This window comes from Osmerus eperlanus, chromosome 6 (assembly GCF_963692335.1).
Source record: "Osmerus eperlanus chromosome 6, fOsmEpe2.1, whole genome shotgun sequence".
In the NCBI taxonomy this organism is placed as follows: domain Eukaryota; kingdom Metazoa; phylum Chordata; class Actinopteri; order Osmeriformes; family Osmeridae; genus Osmerus; species Osmerus eperlanus.
Window position 1 is genome coordinate 4,760,152 of NC_085023.1, and position 19,417 is coordinate 4,779,568.

Below are 19,417 nucleotides of genomic sequence, written 5' to 3' on the forward strand. Positions count from 1 at the left end.
TTATTTAATTGATTTGAATAACTCAACAACAAATGGCTAAGAAGCTACAGTTACATCAATCTATTTTTTATGTATGACGCAATTCAGTATGATTATCAATATCATGGGGTTATGGTTTGTCTGTGACAGGCTAAATGATTTGTTTAATATTATTATGTTAGTCCTAAAAGAATGATTCAGTGTGTTAAGCTTCAGATATACATTAGTATTGGGGGCGGCTGTGGCTCAAGGGGTAAAGAGGGTCGTCTGTTAATCGCAAGGTTGGTGGTTCGATCTCCGACTCCTCCTAGGTCATGTGCCGAAGTATCCTTGAGCAAGACTCTGAACCCCAAGTTGCTCCCGATGGGCAGGCCGGCGCCTTGCATGGCAGCTCGCCGCCGTAGGTATGTGTGAGTGTGAATGGTTGAATGAGAGGCAACAATTGTAAAGTGCTTTAAGTGCCGCTAAGGTAGAAAACGCCCTATATAAATGCAGTCCGTTTACCATTTAGTAACTTGAAGGCAAGCCTGCAGTATCACAGTCTTAGACTGACATCTAGTGGACAAAAGTGGAAAATGTGGCTATTTAGTCCTGATGACATGACCATGCTGCCCACCTCCCCTGTAATATCACGTTGCTGAACACATTCAGTTGAGGCAGCACTGCCAAGTCCCTCCAGCAGGGGGAGCTGAGTTCTACACCCTAGTTTCACACCACACACCTGTTATTAAGTAGTGTGGTGAGACATTATCATGAACAGTGTTTCACACCACACACCTGTTATTAAGTAGTGTGGTGAGACATTATCATGAACAGTGTTTCACACCACACACCTGTTATTAAGTAGTGTGGTGAGACATTATCATGAACAGTGTTTCACACCACACACCTGTTATTAAGTAGTGTGGTGAGACATTATCATGAACAGTGTTTCACACCACACACCTGTTATTAAGTAGTGTGGTGAGACATTATCATGAACAGTGTTTCACACCACACACCTGTTATTAAGTAGTGTGGTGAGACATTATCATGAACAGTGTTTCACACCACACACCTGTTATTAAGTAGTGTGGTGAGACATTATCATGAACAGTGTTTCACACCACACACCTGTTATTAAGTAGTGTGGCGAGACATTATCATGAACAGTGTTTCACACCACACACCTGTTATTAAGTAGTGTGGCGAGACATTATCATGAACAGTGTTTCACACCACACACCTGTTATTAAGTAGTGTGGCGAGACATTATCATGAACAGTGTTTCACACCACACACCTGTTATTAAGTAGTGTGGCGAGACATTATCATGAACAGTGTTTCACACCACACACCTGTTATTAAGTAGTGTGGCGAGACATTATCATGAACAGTGTTTCACACCACACACCTGTTATTAAGTAGTGTGGCGAGACATTATCATGAACAGTGTTTCACACCACACACCTGTTATTAAGTAGTGTGGTGAGACATTATCATGAACAGTGTTTCACACCACACACCTGTTATTAAGTAGTGTGGTGAGACATTATCATGAACAGTGTGAAAATCATGAAGCAGATTATTACACTCTGACCAGCAGTTCTGCTCTCCTGTGTAAACCTGCCCTATCTCCACTGTCCCCTATAGACCTGCTGTACCTGGACTGACCCTCACCTGTCACTGACCACCACGCTCCTATAGACCTGCTGTACCTGGACTGACCATCACCTGTCACTGACCACCACGCTCCTATAGACCTGCTGTACCTGGACTGACCCTCACCTGTCACTGACCACCACGCTCCTATAGACCTGCTGTACCTGGACTGACCCTCACCTGTCACTGACCACCTCGCTCCTATAGACCTGCTGTACCTGGACTGACCCTCACATGTCACTGACCACCACGCTCCTATAGACCTGCTGTACCTGGACTGACCCTCACATGTCACTGACCACCACGCTCCTATAGACCTGCTGTACCTGGACTGACCCTCACCTGTCTGACCACCACGCTCCTATAGACCTGCTGTACCTGGACTGACCCTCACCTGTCACTGACCACCACGCTCCTATAGACCTGCTGTACCTGGACTGACCCTCACCTGTCACTGACCACCACGCTCCTATAGACCTGCTGTACCTGGACTGACCCTCACCTGTCACTGACCACCACGCTCCTATAGACCTGCTGTACCTGGACTGACCATCACCTGTTCATGAACATGATTCTGGATTAACCCTTAGTACGTCTGATTCTTTGTTCTGATTAAGTTATACTTGGATTCCACTCTTGGCCTCAATATTTGTACAGTGTTGTTGCCAAATGTCATAGCCGGTCTCCTTCCCTGGCCACTGTTAACTCATAACACAGTACATCCTCTTCCTGTCAATCAGCACAGGTGGGAGGTCCTTAACCACTGACTGTTTAGACAGTGTTGCTAACACACATTAGCCTAAGATCACATTTACAGACACACTAGACATGTTTAATGGACATGAAACAATGTTATATTGTACAGCCTAGGATCTATGCTGTCAAACAAACACACCTCCAGTATTTGAAAGGATAAGACATCAGAGCAGGGTTAGGGATGCTAATTTACTTAATCATAACCTATTCTGGACTGACAGGAAATCATCCACTCTCCAACATGTGAATAAACACCTTGTACTGACCTTTATAAAACTCTGGTTTCACCATCAGCCTCCTCTCTGTGCTCCATCTGGTTCTGTGTGTGTCTGACAGTAATATACACTAACATACAGTACATACGTATTTGAATGTGTCACACCCACATACAATCACCCACACACACTTGTGTTTGGACCAGTTGATCCTGTTTGGAGTCTCTTTACTGGAACTTACTTCTGTAAGGGTGCATGCATGCCCCAACAATGGGGGAGACAGGGGGAGGAGGAGGAGATGGGGAAGGGAGGAGAGGATAGAGGAGGAGAGGAGGAGAAACAGGGTTAGCTGCTAACATCGGCTGGCTAGAGTGTGTAATGCTGCCTGAACAAAGTAGGACGTGGAACCTGAATAGAAGACAACACTACTACAGAACAAGATAGGGAGGAGATGGAGGACTAGGTTCTGCAGAGAGAAAGAATGACAGAGGAAGGGAGAGAGAAGGAAGGGGAGAGAGAGCAGGAGAGAGGAAGACAGAGAAAGACAGGAGAAGGGAAGAGAGAGAAGGAGGGGGAGAGACGGAGAGGAAGCCAGAGAAAGAGAGAGGAAAGAGGAAGAGAGATACAGGGAGAGAGAGGGGAAATAAAAAATAATAGGAGTGAGAAGGAGAGAAATACACAAAGAGACAGAAAGAAGACCAAGAAAGGGATTGAGAAAAGAGGGGAAAGAGAAAGGAAGAGAGAGACAAATAGGAGGGAGGGTTCGGGAATGAGAAAGAAGAGGACAAGATTGGGAGGGAGGTAGAGAGAATTAGAGAGACAGAGAGATAAAGACAGACTCTGTGACTTTCATTGTAAGGTTCTGCAGAAAGACCAAAGGCTTTAACTTGGAATATGCCACTAGTTTTATTTAGATGTGCTTCATGTATAAATGATTAAATGTTTACAAAAAATATTCTCTTCTCTTTTTTGAAAGTGATGTTTGGAACTGACGTATTACATTTATGAACAAACTGATATAAATCTCTTATTTCTGAGAACAAGCCAGTCACTCCTCAACTGTACACATGATCCCTGTCCATGTTTGATGTCTATCAGTCCGTCAGCCTGTTCTGTAGAAACCATTTCATGTATGAGGAAATGCAGTGGTTTGGAACTTGACGCTGCCAGTAGAAATGTTGGGCGTTGCCAAGATTTGTAGGTCCCATGACTTATAAGAATGATGGGGAAAGAGACAGGAATTATTAAACAAACAAGGAAATTGATTCTGTTTTATTTTAAGCTCTACTTAAGGAGGTGTATATACATTAAGTATAATTCACAATTCCAAACATGAACCCCTCACTGTTTGGAGTGTCATTACTAGAACTTCCTTCTGTAAGGGTATATGCATGGCCTAACATGAGGGGAGAAAGGAAGGAGGGCAGGAGGAAGGGAGGAGAGAGGAGAAGGAGAGAAGGGTAAAGAGGTGGATTTGAGGAGGACAGAGGGGGAGAGAGGAGGAGAGAAGGCAAGGGAGATAGGGGAAGTGAGGAGGGGAGGAGATATAAGGAGGTGAGGAAGAAAGATAGGGAAGGTGAGAAGGAGAGACGGGACCTCAACCATGTGTATATAATTGTATGAACGTAGGTATGCATGTATGTATGTATGTATGTGTAAGTATGTGTGTATTATTGGAACGAACAAGCTATGATGAGTATGAACATGAGTATGAATCAAACCTGTTTTTATGTTCCATCCTGCATCATAATTAAAGGTATCTATGCTAGCAGTGTGGTGTGTGTGTGCTTTGATGCAAGCTATAACCAAATGCTGACACAAACAAACAGAGATAGTAATTGAAGCACTGTTAAAATAGCACAGGTAAATCCTAGGCACAAGAGCACATATGGTACAGTGGTGACCACATATTTGAATGTGTCACACCCACATACATACATACATACATACATACATACATACATACATACATACATACATACATACATACATACACACTTGTGTTTGGACCAGTTGATCCTGTTTGGAGTCTCATTACTGGAACTTACTTCTGTAAGGGTGCATGCATGCCCCACAAGAGGGGAGACAGGGGGAGGAGTAGGAGAGGGGGAGGAGAGGAGAGGATAGAGGAGGAGAGGAGGAGAAACAGGGTTAGCTGCTAACATCGACTGGCTAGAGTGTGTGATGCTGCCTGAACAAAGTAGGACGTGGAGAGCGTTCACGAGCCTGTGTGTGGAGACTAGAGTTGGTGGCTCAACACACAGCTTGAGGTCTGTGTGAGCAGTGAGTGGAGGGCATACTTGTCAACACTCCCGTTTTCCCCGGGAGTCTCCCGTATTTCACACCAATCTTACGCCCGTCTCCCCTTTTGTTATTTCTCCCGTGAAACTCCCGTAATTTGTATGGCCCAAACCTCGTTATATGAATAATCACATCAATACATTATTCCAAGGTTGTCCAGTTGCCAGATCTTGTATGAAACGCATCCTACTCACATACATATCATGCAATTTTCAACCCATTTGTGACCTCAACCTGGCAACCTACAACCCAGTTGTTGATATCTGCGCAGGTAGACGGGAGAATTTGAATAGTAGACTGGGGAATTTGAATGATGAATCAGTGGTAGAAATGGCATTAAAAGTCTCAGGTGGTTGCTACGGCGAAGAACCCAAAAATATGGCTGCAAATGTAACAATATATGGACGGAGGAATTGGATTTCTTATCTCCAAGCCGCATCGACAATTCCCACGCCTTTTGGGATGGAACGCAGCACAATGAAACACAACAGCACAGTCGAGCTGCGGAGACACAAAAGGGCACACCGGTGATTTCGAGCTTTATAACTAAGGGACTTATTTATGTTTATTTAGCCTGCCTCAGGCATCCTCTGTCTCTGAACAACCCCCCCCCCCCTCCCCCCCTCCACCATACCTGTCAACATTTGAGTACCAAAATCCGGGAGACCTCAGAACGGGGGGGGGGGGGGGGGGGGGAGGGTGGCCAGGAATGGGTGTCCTCCTCCCATTCCTGGCCACCCTGTCATTCCAGTCCTCCTTTCAGTCTTTCACTGAATGTATTTGTATTAGGGAGAGAGAGAAAGGCAGGTGTGTGTATTATGCAGAGAGATAAAGAGATTTATCTCTTTATCGGCGGGAGTCAGGTGGCTGAGCGGTTAGGGAAGCGGGGGTTTGATTCCCCGGCTGTGCCAAATGACGTTGTGTCCTTGGGCAAGGCACTTCACCCTACTTGCCTCGGGGAGAATGTCCCTGTACTTACTGTAAGTCGCTCTGGATAAGAGCGTCTGCTAAATGACTAAATGTAAATGTAAATGTGAGATAAATGGACAGAGAGACAGAGGGAGAGAGAGAGGCCGGTGTGTTTGAGATGGATGAGTAGACTAAATAAGAGAGTCAGAGAGTCAGGAAGGGAGGGACTGTCAGAGCTGCTGGTAGAGGTGTTCAAGTCTAACTCTGCAATGGACTATTTAACATGAGATTATATCATATTCAGTTATTCAACACACTCAAGAGACATAATGAACAGTGTAATCTAAAGCAGCTTTACTGCCTTCTCTGAAACTGCCCTCTGTCATCACATGTTCTGTAATAACACCCAGTCCAGTAGATATCTGTACTGTAGACAATGATTAACAGGAATGACCAAGGATCTGTACTGTACTTTTGTCTGTCTGTCTGTCTGTCTGTCTGTCTGTCTGTCTGTCTGTCTGCTCTCTCTCTCTCTCTCTCTCTCTCTCTCTCTCTCTCTCTCTCTCTCTCTCTCTCTCTCTCTCTCTCTCTCTCTCTCTCTGTTTTTTTCAAGTCTGTCTGTCTGTCAGCTGTCTCCAGTTCTAATTCTAATCTAGATCTGTATGAACATATCTGTCTCTGTCTCTCCTTCTGTCTCTCCTTCTCTCTCTCAGTCTCTTTTCTGTTTGAGAACACATATGTAATATGCTACTGTTCTCACTATAAAACAATTGTGTTGCAATTTCAAACTTCCCCAACCGAGCATGGAGCAAATGCAAAAATCATGACATCATCATCAACACCTCATAAGAGCAAATATTTAGACCATGCAACCAAGGTTTCAGATATTGGTGTTTTAATGACTCCATAACAAACCTACATTAACAGTAATATTAAGAAAGGTTTTATTAATATGACTCATGTCCCTCTTGCTCTTTTATACAAATATATGAGTTGAATGCCAAGGCAGAGATGTTGTCTCGTGTTGGACTTGGATGAATTCAGTTTATGAATTCAACAACTGGAATAAATAATATGAAGAATGAGATACAGAATGTTTACATCCAGTCAAGTGTGAAATGATGAGGTGTATTAAAATACCAGTAAAAGACAGTAATCACAAGGTGCACTGGGTAGAGCAAAGGAGAAAAAGGATGAGTGCAACCGTTCACTTTAGTTTACATGATGATGGACTGTGCAGCATGTGGAAACATGCACAAACAAGGTGCTTTGGGATGTATGATGTAGTACAGTAGACCTACAGTGCTGAAACTGGGATTATAGCTTTAATATCCATGCTTTTGAGGAATTTTACCATATCTCATCACACTGAATGTAGTTTTTTATTCTAAACATATTTGTTTCCCAGTGGGCTTGTGTTTTAATGTCTAGCTATAAGATTTTTTCCAAAACAACAGCTTGTTCTGTGGAAACCATCACATGTATGAGAAAATGTAAAATGCAATTGTTTGTACACATTTGGACTAACCCATGTACACTGTCTATAGTAGAGATCAGCTGTAAGTGGCACTAATTTGGTTTTCTTCATAGATTATAAGGTGAACAACACAACTGAATCTCTTCTTTCTAACCCAAACCAGACACTCACTCCTCAACTGTACACATCATTCCTGCTCATGTCTGATGTCTATCAGTCTGTCAGCTTCTGTTCTGTAGAAATCATAGGCGATACAGTCAGTATTAGTCGGGTGAGACATAAGAGAGCTGGAGGGAGATACAGGTGGAGATAGTCAGGAAGTGTGAATGTCCCTCTGTCTCCCCCTCTCTCCTTTTCTCCTCCTTTCTGTACAGATGCTTCTGTACCCAGTCCTGCTCCTTGTCCCTCCTTATCTCTTTCTCTCACTTCCCTTCTTAATCTCTCTCTCTCTCTCTCTCTCTCTCTCTCTCTCTCTCTCTCTCTCTCTCTCTCTCAGATGTCCTCTCTGTTACATTTCAGCTGTTACAGTGCTCTGTAGAAACTATGTAATGTATGAGGAAACACTTGTTTTTCACTTGACGCCAGTAGAAATTATGGGCGGTCTTAGGAGTTGTGGGTCCCAAAATTTGGTCAATGATGGGCAAATATAACACAATCTGAACAAATTATGACCGTATATCGTAACTCTTAGTCAAATGTACAATAATCTCCAGAAACATGACTTCTCATCCTCTCACATGATTATCACTGTACTGTGTTTTGTACTGTAACTCTGGATGTGTGTCCTCCCTCACCTACAGCCTACATCACCTGCCCTTCCAGAACCCTCCTCTCTCTGCCCTGTCTCTGATCACCTGCCCTGCCAGAACCCTCCTCTCTCTGCCCTGTCTCTGATCACCTGCCCTGCCAGAACCCTCCTCTCTCTGATCACCTGCCCTGCCAGAACCCTCCTCTCTCTGATCACCTGCCCTGCCAGAACCCTCCTCTCTCTGATCACCTGCCCTGCCAGAACCCTCCTCTCTCTACCCTCTCTCTGATCACCTGCCCTGCCAGAACCCTCCTCTCTCTGTCCTGTCTCTGATCACCTGCCCTGCCAGAACCCTCCTCTCTCTGCCCTGTCTCTGATCACCTGCCCTGCCAGAACCCTCCTCTCTCTGCCCTGTCTCTGATCACCTGCCCTGCCAGAACCCTCCTCTCTCTGCCCTGTCTCTGATCACCTGCCCTGCCAGAACCCTCCTCTCTCTGTCCTGTCTCTGATCACCTGCCCTGCCAGAACCCTCCTCTCTCTGTCCTGTCTCTGATCAGGGTCTCTCTCATGCTCAGGATACTCTTGTACTGTGCAAATGAAACATTCACCAATGCACAGAGGAACATGTGGAACAGGTTTACACCTGGGGGTGTATTGAATGAAGGTTTATGTCATCATAGGTTGTCATGGGCTAGCCATCTCTTTGAACCACAATCAAAAGCTGTTAGCACTAGCTCCCCAGTCTATAGAGGACGAAAGCACTCTAAATATGATATATACATTTGTATATTAAATACATGTTCATTTAAGCCCTTAACCACACAAGTATAGTTTCCTTGTCAACTGTCATAGCCGGTCTCCTTCCCTGGTCACTGTTAACTGATAACACAGTACACCCTCTTCCTGTCAATCAACACAGGTGGGAGGTCCTTAACCACTGACTGACTGTGTTGCTAATACCTTTTAGCTTATGATCACATTTACAGACACACTTGACATGTTTAATGGACACAAAACAATGTTATATTGTACAGCCTAGGATCTATGCTGTCAAACAAACACACCTGCAGTATTTGAAAGGATCAGACATCAGAGCAGGGTTAGGGATGCTAATTTACATCATAACCTATTCTGGACTGACAGTAAATCATCCACTCTCCAACATGTGAATAAACACCATTCTACTGACCTTTATAAAACTCTGGTTTCACCATCAGCCTCCTCTCTGTGATCCATCTGGTTCTGTGTGTGTCTGACAGTAATGTACACTAACATACAGTACATATTTGAATGTGTCACACCCACATACATACACGCACACACACTTGTGTTTGGACCAGTTGATCCTGTTTGGAGTCTTGTGTTAACTTACTTCTGTAAGAGTGCATGCAAGCCCCAACAAGAGTTGGGGCTTGCATGCACACCAAAGTTGAAAACGTTTTAACTTGTCTGGAACTTACTTCTGTAGGTGCCAGCAAAGAGAACTTTGGTGTCTGTAAGTGACACCAAAGTTGAACACCGAATTGAACACCCTGTGGTGTGGGAGTTTTTATAGACAATACTCTGTCAACCATATGTGTATAACTATATGAACGGAGGTATGCATGTATGTGTGTGTATGTATGTATGATTGGAAGGAACAAGCAATGATGAGTATGAACATAATGAATCAAACATGTTTTGATGTTCCATCCTGCATCATAATAAAGGTATCTATGCTAGTAGTGTGTTGTGTATGTGCTTTGATGCAAGCTATAGCCAAATGCTGACACAAACAAACAGAGATAGTAATTGAAGCACTGTTAAAATAGCACAGGTAAATCCTAGGCACAAGAGCACATATGGTACAGTGGTGACCACATATTTGAATGTGTCACACCCACATACAATCACCCACACACACTTGTGTTTGGACCAGTTGATCCTGTTTGGAGGCTTGTTTTAACTTGTCTGGAACTTACTTCTGTAAGAGTGCATGCAAACCCCAACATGCAAGCCCCAACAAGAGTTGGGGCTTGCATGCACACCAAAGTTGAACACCGAATTGAACACCCTGTGGTGTGGGGGTTTTATAGACAATACTCTGTCAACCATATGTGTATAACTATATGAACAGAGGTATGCATGTATGTGTGTATGATTGGAAGGAACAAGCTATGATGAGTATGAACATAATGAATCAAACATGTTTTGATGTTCCATCCTGCATCATAATTAACCCTTTCACACGTAGGTTCTAAATTCCTTGACTGGTCCCCCAGAGTGAGTTTTTTATGCGCGTGAGTTTGGATCAATCTCAACGTTCCAGAAATTGATTATGACGCATTAAAATCGAATTGCTATACAATTTAAGTATTTATCGGTTCGCATTTTCCATTGACCTAGTTTGCACCCCGTATTAGTGACGAATACTCCATTCATTGGTTGTTTTGTTTATCCACCTTCTCATTACGTATTTCTTCCGCTTCAGGGGACTGGCGGAATCCTTCAAAGTAGATATTTTGGCTATTATTCTGGTGACTGAAGTATTTGTATAACTCAAATTATACCACCCATATAGTTTGCACGATACTGAGATGAAAGCATGAACTGTTGTATTTCACGAGGTGATGTTTTTGCCAAACTAGCTAGCTCGTAGTGTAGTAAAGAGTCAATCAACAAGTTAGCTGTTGTTAATTTACTAGGCTAGGTTACGTTGTTTGTGTGGTCGGATTATAACGAATACAAAATAATTTGGATACATCCAGTCATTCTAATTTGATTTCTATTCATCGTTTTGTTTTCTCTAGCTGGCTTCCATCTCGTAAACCTTCTGAGTTGGAAACGCAGCCAGTGTTCACAAAATAAGTTACTGGATGGGAGCCAGCTAAACGAAAACAAAACGATACATTACAATCCTAGTAATACGCTAGACTGACTAGATGCACTTGCATTACTTTGTTATAATCCTACTACACAAACTACGTAACATAGCCAAGTAAATTAGCAGCAACTGTTGATCGTCAACCAAATTGAGCTATACTGTAGGCGAGACTGGAACATGACTCCCAGACACCTCGGCGAAAGGCGATCAAGCAAGCTCATGCTGCTTGGATACCTTCAAACCTATTTGGTTGGCTTCAATTTATCTGGGAAACTTTTCTGGTTAGTAGATTATTTATACCCACAAAATATACACATACCTGTGGCATGATATTGAGACGAAAGCATGACCTGTGGTTGTTTTCCACTATCTGATGTTTTTGCTAGCTAGCTCGTAGTAAAGGGTATGATTCAGGTAACTAGCGATTACTAACTTGCCATGTTTAGTCCAATTAAAGCAAACACAATAATTCAGACATCCATTCTATATTGATGGCTATGTTTTGTGATCTCTTGCTACCATCTACTGTCATTAATTTCCGTGTTGATAGAAAATGTATTCCTCATTTATTGTCAGGCCACAGTTCAAGCAAAAATGAGAGGCAAGTGTAATTTGTTTGGAAAATCTGGGCTAGGGCTAGTTGATGGACGACATGTAGAATAAACCAGACTTTATGCTTATTCAATCTAACAACCTATTGAAATGACAAGACGGCAATGTATGACTGTAATGTTTCATACTGTAATGAAACGCACCACTTGTCATACCACTTGATTGCCTGCTGTTGACCGTTTTCTATATCTTGAACATCTCCCTATAATTTTACAGGTGAATGTTGGCCCGCACAGGCCCCGTTCCAAGAAACAGAACATGACAGCACTGCTGTACAAATTGTCCATGTATAGTACATGGCCTTCTCTCAGGTGTCGAGCAAGTACGGTCAGCACAAAGTGACCATTCCTTGCTGAACATCAACGAGACCGTCAAACACCTAATTCCTTGATGTACCAGCAGCATGTTTATTTTTTTGCAAAGGCTGAAAGCCCATCTCCCATCCCATACCCTCACCACATTGCATAGAGGGACTGTAGAGAGCATCCCAAGGAGCTGCATCACGGCCTGCAGAGGACAGTGAGGACAGCTGAGAAGATAGTCAGGATCTCTCTGCCCTCCCTCACAAACATCTATACCAAATGCTGCATCCCCAAACCCACACGCATTGTGGACAAACCGTAAAAGGTAAACGTAAAGGATCATGTCCTAAACATAGCCAGTACATCACACAACTCAAACATGCTGTACCTTTTTGCCGATATGTTGACGGAAGCTTTGCCTACCCGTACACAGTGTCAAGGTTTTAAATAATTTTGATGTGATATTTTTTATAGCTGTGTGCTAATGATATTCATTGATATGTAACGTGACAATGACGAGATTGTACCCTTTCCTGGACATGTAATTAGCTACCTGAAATGAGTAAAAGGATACGTGTTAAAAATTAAGAAACGTGTTGGTGTGGGCTTTTTAACTTATTAAAATATTTATTAAAATAACTTAGTACTGTCATTACTGTTCCGATTTTTAAATATTCACACAGGTGAATCCACAGTGAATTGATATGATATATTATCGTAGTGTAGCTTTCGAGAAGCTAACTTGGCTAATGACGATAATGTAGGCTGCCATGTTTTTTGTTTTGATCAGTAGTCTGAATTGTGGGTGTCAAATGGTCAACGAGATGACCTACTCTTCTCACGAGAAAATACTGAGGTGTACGGGGTCAAGGGGTACATCATCAAGGGTCATATTTGTTGCCGGAAGACAAAAAAATCAAAGATGGCCTCTAGTAGCTCAAAACGAGACGAAAGACAGACGAATGTCAGATGTTTTAGATGCATATTTGTGAACGTATATCTATTATTTCGATCTCTGGTTGGTTGTACAATAGTAAAATCTGTTGAAAGCGATAGCCAAGTCAAGGAAAACGGATAATATTATGGTTTACTAGGTGGCGTGAGTAAAGCGTGAGTTATTTTTGGTTAGCTGTTAGCTAACATTAGCTAAACTAAATTGTTTGAACGTTTTCTTATGGATAATAAAGGTAAACTTTCTCAAAATATACAGTAAATTGAGATTCATGTTTATAACATACGCGTAGGCTAATGCTGAAGAGTTTATTGTTACGTAATAAGCCAAACTGGACATTCTAAAGGACGCGTTCCAACACACCGGTGTGTTGGTACGCTCCAGGGACCAGCCAGGACTCAACACACCGGTGTGTTCGTACGCGTCAAAGGGTTAAAGGTATCTATGCTAGCAGTGTGGTGTGTATGTGCTTTGATACAAGCTATAACCAAATGCTGACACAAACAAACAGAGATAGTAATTGAAGCACTGTTAAAATAGCACAGGTAAATCCTAGGCACAAGAGCACATATGGTACAGTGGTGACCACATATTTGAATGTGTCACACCCACATACATACATACATACATACATACATACATACATACATACATACATACATACACACACACTTTTGTTTGGACCAGTTGATCCTGTTTGGAGTCTCATTACTGGAACTTACTTCTGTAAGGGTGCATGCATGCCCCAACAAGAGGGGAGAAAGAGGGAGGAGGAGATGGGGAAGAGAGGATAGAGCAGGAGAGGGGGAGGAGAAACAGGGTTAGCTGCTAACATCGGCTGGCTAGAGTGTGTGATGCTGCCTGAACAAAGTAGGACGTGGAACCTGAATAGAAGACAACACTACTACAGAACAAGATAGGGAGGAGATGGAGGACTAGGTTCTGCAGAGAGAAAGAAAGACAGAGGAAGAGAGAGAGAAGGAAGGGGAGAGAGAGCAGGAGAGAGGAAGACAGAGAAAGACAGGAGAAGGGGAGAGAGAGAAGGAGGGGGAGAGACAGAGAGGAAGCCAGAGAAAGAGGAGACAGAGAAAGAGAGATACAGGGAGAGAGAGGGGAAAGAAAAAATAATAGGAGGGAGAAAGAGAGAAATACACAAAGAGACAGAAAGAAGACCAAGAAAGGGATTGAGTAAAGAGGGGGGAGAGAAAGGAAGAGAGAGACAAATAGGAGGGAGGGTTAGGGAATGAGAAAGAAGAGGACAAGATTGGGAGGGAGGTAGAGAGAATTAGAGAGACAGAGAGATAAAGACAGACTGTGACATTCATTGCAAGGTTCTGCAGAAAGACCAAAGGCTCTAACTTGGAAGATGCCACTAGTTTTATTTAGATGTGCTTCATGTATAAATGATTGATTTCTGAGAACCAGCCAGTCACTCCTCAGCTGTTCACATGATCCCTGTCCATGTTTGATGTCTATCAGTCTGTCAGCCTCTGCTGTGTAGAAACCATGTCATGAATGAGGAAATGTAGTTGTTGTGAACTTGTCCCTCCCTGTAACAGAAGACAGAGCTAGTCTAACCAGTTGAGGTACCAGAGAGGTTGTTTTGTCTGACATAAACCTGTGGGGCAAAGATAACCCAGAGATGGACACATGGTGAGACTGAGGGGGGGTTACACTGTCTCCAGGGCTCCCTTACAGCAGGGGGAGAGACAAAAGGAGAGAGAGAAAGAGAGAGGAAGAGAGAAAAGGGGGAGTAAGACAGAGAAAGGGAGAAAGAGAGAAGTAGAGGGAGGAGACAGAGGCAGCGAAAAAAATAGACAGGGAGAGAGAGGGGAGAGAGAAGGACGGGAGAGAGAGATAGAGAGACAATACACAAAGAAAGAAAGTGGGGAGAGAGGAAGACAGGAAGGGATTGAGAAAATGGGGGAGAGAAAGGAAGAGAGAGACAAATAGAAGGGAGGAAGATAGAAAGAAGAGGATGAGAGAGAAAGGGAGGTAGAGAGAGAGGGAGGTAGAGAGAGAGAGAGAGAGAGAGAGAGAGAGAGAGAGAGAGAGAGAGAGAGAGAGAGAGAGAGAGAGAGAGAGAGAGAGAGAGAGAGAGAAAGGGGGGGAAAGGGAAAGAGAGATCATTAAAGATAGAGTCTGACATTCATTGTGAGATTTGGCAGAAAGTTGAAAGACTTGGACTTGCTTCATATAAATTCTTAAATGTTTACAATGTTATTCTCTTTTCTTTTTGTAACTGATGGAATGTATTACATATGTAGAAAAGGGATATGAAACTCTTCTTTCTGACAACAGGCCCTCACTCCTCAACTCCACACATCATTCCTGCTGTCTGATGTCTATCAGTCTGTCAGCCTGTTCTGTAGAAACCATTTCATGTATGAGGAAATGCAGTGGTTTGGAACTTGACGCTGCCAGTAGAAATGTTGGGCGTTGCCAAGATTTGTAGGTCCCATGACTTATAAGAATGATGGGGAAAGAGACAGGAATTATTAAACAAACAAGGAAATTGATTCTGTTTTATTTTAAGCTCTACTTAAGGGGGTGTATATACATTAAGTATAATTCACAATTCCAAACATGAACCCCTCACTGTTTGGAGTGTCATTACTAGAACGTCCTTCTGTAAGGGTATATGCATGGCCTAACATGAGGGGAGACAGGAAGGAGGGGAGGAGGAAGGGAGGAGAGAGGAGAAGGAGAGAAGGGTAAAGAGGTGGATTTGAGGACCGAGGTGGAAAGAGGAGGAGAGAAGGCAAGGGAGATAGGGGAAGTGAGGAGGGGAGGAGATATAAGGAGGTGAGAAAGATAGGGAAGGTGAGAAAGAGAGACGGGACCTCAGACTATAGACAATACTCTGTCAACCATGTGTATATAATTGTATGAACGTAGGTATGCATGTATGTATGTGTGTGTGTGTGTAAGTATGTGTGTATGATTGGAAGGAACAAGCTATGATGAGTATGAACATGAGTATGAATCAAACATGTTTTGATGTTCCATCCTGCATCATAATAAAGGTATCTATGCTAGCAGTGTGTTGTGTATGTGCTTTGATGCAAGCTATAACCAAATGCTGACACAAACAAACAGAGATAGTAATTGAAGCACTGTTAAAATAGCACAGGTAAATCCTAGGCACAAGAGCACATATGGTACAGTGGTGACCTCTGACCCTAACCCATGTGGTGAGAAGAGGAGCGTCCTCACCCACTTTGTCACAGGCTTCTTTCCAATTATATATCCAAACATGCCAGCGAAACACGTGACATTTAAAGTAGCTATTGGGAGAGAGGAAAATATGGAGAGGAAAAGAGACAGAGGTAGGGAAGGAGGAAGAGAGAGAGAGGAGAGAGGGAAAGAGAGAGAGAGGGAAAGAGAGAGAGGAGAGAGGGAAAGAGAGAGAGAGGGGGGATGTTCATTGTGTTTCATTGTCAACTAAGTGTGTGTGGTTGTAGTGTGGTAGTGGGGTGAACACAGACACACACAAACAGGAGGCCCAGACAAGTGGTTCACAATGCAGCCATGTCTTAATGCTGCCCCCTAGTGGTGCTACACTTGTCTCATTGAACAACAATGTCAAGACTTTCCAAGTGTTCTGGTATTAAGGACAGAAGATGGTTCATGTTGTATTGAATCCTGGTCCTGGTGGTTTAGAGTGTGGAACAACACATGGAGATACCTTGACATTTGCACACACCATTCTACAACTTCTCTCTCTTCAGCTTTTGCTTCTCTCGCTGTCTCTCTCCTCCTAACATGCATTGTAAACTTTCACTTTGATTGTCTGAGTTTCGTGAAGTGATTTAAGTAACGCATGTGATTGGAGAACACATCTTACTATGGAGCGCTGTCTGTGACATTCCCAGCTGCGCTGAGCCGGCGCAGTATGGGTTCATGTAAAATAACGGTAGCTTTATCAATATTTAATTTAACAATTATTTATGAGAAAAGTATCGAGGTCCAGATAGAACCTTTGTCGTTTCTAGTTTCAGAAGTTCTTAAGGAAACGCAAACGCTCTTTTGAATCAAATATAACTGGCTTGAAGTGAGTTACAATTGAGGAGAAGCAAAGCAGAAAGACAGGAGCACATGTCCCAGTCCTCCAGCAGGGAGGACCTCAGTCCCATAGTCACAGAGCCACAAGTGATCAGCCCACACCTGCGTTTGGTCATGACAGGGGCATGCTGGAGGGGCCGGCCTCTCTCTGTGTTCCCCTCAACCTGCCGGGCCTCTCCAGCCTCTAGTTTAGTGCAGTCTCTAACTGCATCCCAGATGGAACTACATTCTGGGACAGGAATACAACCTACATCTACGGTACCAATGTTCTCCTAACACTGGAAGGGCTTTCCCAGAGTCAAAGGGACTCCGACAGGGGGAGCTACTTCATCAGAAATAAAGGGCAGTTTAACATCCATTTCGTGGCACATTTCCATCATTGTCGTTCATCATGATATTCAGTTAGGTCAACAAACTCCCGGGATCCCAAATACGCCAGGCATTCAGCTTCACACATCGGGTTCAGCTTCACACATCAGGCCGTATTGTTTAGTTCTATTTCCGGGCACACGCATCCATTCACTCATTGTCTCTTCACAACTTTCCCACCCTAAACGAGTGAACACAATACACAGTTGCTCAGGTTTAGCCTTGGTGCACACATAACAGTCTTGTAAGTTATTCATTTTTCCTGTATACACAGTCCATCTGTACCATTGGTTAGCTTGAGCTCGGTTAAATAAGACACTGTTATCAACTTCCTTCTCCCGTACCAGTAGGTCAGGGACAGGTATTACACCTTGAACTACGGGCAAGTGTTCTGAAGCAGGTGGGGGCCTTCTGGTAAGTGGTGTTCCATATCTCTGGACCTCTATTCTATACATAGTTCCATGTTTGGGTGTCCATTGTAAGCTCCCATGTGTTTTCCTCCTTTGTGATGGTGAAGGTGCTCTGTGACTCGCCCCGTGCTCTCAGGGTTTCCTGTCCTTCCTCTCTTGTCAGTCCACATAGACCATCTCGCCCGGCCTTCACCCTCACCTCTCTCGTCAGGTGAGTCTCGCCTGGACTGAGAGAAGGAATGTGAGAGAACATCATCACGGGATCCTGTTCCAACCCTGCCTGTCTCTTTAGTCGTATAGGGGACTCCACATCTGGTGAGACAATCTCACACTGGTCTCCAGGGTCCACCTTTCCCATGGCTTGGGGAAGTTCATGTGGCCAATAGTTTGGCCTGCAGTTTGGTAAGCTAAGGCCTGTAACCAGGGTAAATCCTACAATCTTCCTCAACGCATCCTAGCCCCACACTCAGATGCACTGGTCCTTCAGAGATCATGGGAACACACATATGGGTCTGGACAACGGCTGTATGGAGAGAAAGGACTCCCCTTGATCAGACGGCATAAAAGTTCCTCTGACTTCACATATTTTCTTCAGGGGCTGGCTTGGTGTTAAAAGGAGGATTCCAGGATGGAAAAGCAGGGTGGGGTTTGTTCTGCTCTGAGGGACTGCTGTGGGTGCTTCTCCAAATACATCTTTTACTTGATATCAGTTAGCAGGTCTTTCTTTGAACTCACTTGTGTGCTGAGATAAGGGTGAGTGCAGTTGGCTCCTTGCCCATGTTATCTGTCCTCGTGTTCTCCAGACTCCCCCTGGATGAACCTGAGCACCGACTGTGTTCACAGGCCAGAGGACGGGGAAGAAGAACACTGACAAACGTGTTGGAATGAGAAAGGCCCTCCTCTGCCTCAGCAGGTAGACGCAAAGCAGGGAAGTCACAATCCTTGTTGTATTTTTGGCCAAGCTCGACAGAAGATTGGCTCTAGTCGCACACGTGAAGAGGAGATCAAACCCTGGATCAGGTGTATGCTAATGTAGCAGACGCATACAGAGCCCAGGCCTACCCCCATCTAGGTCTGTCAGACCACCTCTCTCTTCTGCTACACCCGCGTTATACACCCAGGATCAGGAGTACGGGGACTACAGTCAGAACAGTGAGAGCATGGCCAGAGGACGCTATCCCTCGGCTCCAAGACTGGTTCCACCACACAGACTGGGATGTATTGAAAGGGCACGGACACTCGGGACACCTTGGATAACCACACCTCCGCTGTCTTGGATTACATCTCCTTCTGTGTGGACAATGTAACATGCTGGAGACAATTCCCTGTGTTCCCAAACAGACAACCTTGGATGACAAACGGAGTGCAACAACTAATGCGGGCTAGGAATAGTGCTTTTAGCTCGGGTGACCCGGAGGCGTACGGTGCAGCCAGGACTGCTTTAAGGAGGGGCATCAGTACTGCCAAAGAACAACACAAGAGGCGTATTGAAGCCAGATTCCACACTGCCACAAATCCTAGGCAGGTCTGGGAGGGTATCAGGGCCGTCACGGACTATAAGAGGAAAACTCCCTCAGCTGACTGTCCCACCTTAGCTGAGGACCTGAACCTCTTTTATGGCCGTTTTGACAGGGAAAACAGCGACCCTGTCCTGCCCCCCCTGCCCTGCACGGACTCCGCCCCGGTCCTGAGCACACATGAGGTGAGATGTGTCTTCCGCAGCATCGACATCAGGAAAGCACCCGGACCAGACGGCGTGCTGGGCCGGGTGCTAAGAGACTGTGCAGCGGAGCTGGCGGACGTCTTTTCCCGCATATA

General features: G+C 44.2%; 1 protein-coding gene across 5 annotated transcripts in view; it reads right to left on the bottom strand.

Moving 5' to 3' along the window:
• Window positions 1-19,417, bottom strand: part of LOC134021969 (NACHT, LRR and PYD domains-containing protein 12-like) — a 267,074-nt gene that overhangs the window by 214,385 nt on the left and 33,272 nt on the right. For 2 of the 5 annotated variants that reach the window (XM_062463097.1, XM_062463096.1), the window contains exon 1: window positions 2,643-2,698. The exons of the other annotated variants lie outside the window; for them this stretch is intronic. The gene's annotated coding sequence lies outside the window, so the exon portion shown is untranslated. Of the gene's footprint in view, window positions 1-2,642; window positions 2,699-19,417 lie in introns of those variants that run through there. 5 annotated transcript variants of the gene reach the window in all.